Below are 1607 nucleotides of genomic sequence, written 5' to 3' on the forward strand. Positions count from 1 at the left end.
GATGGTTGATGTAGTTTTGTTTACTTAGAGGCCAGCTAGATAAGTTATTGCATATTACAGTTAATCCCATAAGAAATTTTGTGTAGCAGACTGTTCTAGTTATTGATTTGTACAAATCTGAGAGAAATTCTAAGAAAAGGCCATTTTCCGTGATACCATGTTTGTCCAAAACTGTTCACCTTCATATTTAAGACTTCTGATTCTTCAAACTAGCCCTCTTCACTGCCACCTCCAATGGCTGCCTCTTCTTCAGATGAAAGCTGTGTCCTATTTTAGAAACATCAGTTCATTGCCTCCTGGGAGATACTCTGCTCCATCCAACTGGGACTGGACAGATGGTTTCTGGCATGGGGCATATCCTGGTAGATGAGCATCTCCAGGGTGGTAGCCCTTAAAAAAAAAGGATGTTGTAAATAGATACCCTGTGGGTAAAAACAATGCAGACTTGACTGACTTCCACTCCTATCTCCTACATGACAAGCCACATGATGACAAATACCTGACACAGCTCCTCTAAGCATGCAGGGTGGTACTGAAGTCCTGCTCTGTCTTCTTGGGAAAAAACTTGCCTTTTTTTAATCTGAGGAAATTCATCTTCTGGTCATCTGCCAGTATTAGGAGGTTGCCTGTGCCATTTCACCCCGCTAAACCAAAAGGGGAGATTTCAGACATGATGCTAAAGGTTACTTCCTAGAAGAAGAAGTCATCCCAAGACTGATTTGTTCACCACAGACATCAAAAAGAAATCAGATAAGACTTGCTCTGCAAGGATCTCTTGTAGCAATGGAAGTCTCTGGCTATTTATAAGAATACATGCACAGTGTCTCTTTTTGGTATTTGATTGGTTTATATAGTCTTGTCTTCATGGCACAGAGCAGGGAAAGTGTTCCCACTGTGTCCTTGGCAACAGCAATTTAGCTGTACAAAGATTATTTTCTCCAATATAAAAATAATTGTTACGAAGAATAAAAACCACCCTTCTTAAACAGATGAGCTAATTCAAGCAAAGGATAAAATCTTACTTGGAAATTTGCAAATAGGTTATTTTGTTTTTAGATAAATTGCAATTAAGTGAACAAGGCTTTTCTGGCACCTACTGCCTCATCTTGCTTCAAAGAGTTATTTTGGCTCATACACAAACTAATATTCTGCTTCCCTAAAGAAACAAACTATGAAGATAACACTGAAAAAGTTGTCCTTTGAAATACCATCCATTTCTGATATATCACTGTAGTCTGGAGATCATGACCCAGTAATTTGTCAGTCTCCAAGAGAACAGTCCACTCTCTCATAGAACTTACTCCGAATCTGGTATCAGAACAGGTAATCTGTGCAAATTGCCAGAGCGATAGAAAATGCCCACAGTGAGATTTAATGTAGAGCACTGGTGACATTGAAATGTTTATGCTTTTGGAAATGTCCTATGCTTTTCATCAGGAAAAAGAAAAAAGGTGGCAGTTTGGCACTCTGCTCTTATTTTTAAAAATACTGAGGGTCTGCTTTGCAATAGCTGAGAGAAATGTTTTTGAGAGCACAGTAATTCAGCAAACACTTGGCTTGCCCTGTTTACCTTTTCCCCTTATATATATCTATTGATCTTAAACTCC

This window comes from Corapipo altera, unplaced genomic scaffold (genome assembly GCF_003945725.1).
Source record: "Corapipo altera isolate COAL_440 unplaced genomic scaffold, ASM394572v1 44, whole genome shotgun sequence".
NCBI lineage: Eukaryota > Metazoa > Chordata > Aves > Passeriformes > Pipridae > Corapipo > Corapipo altera.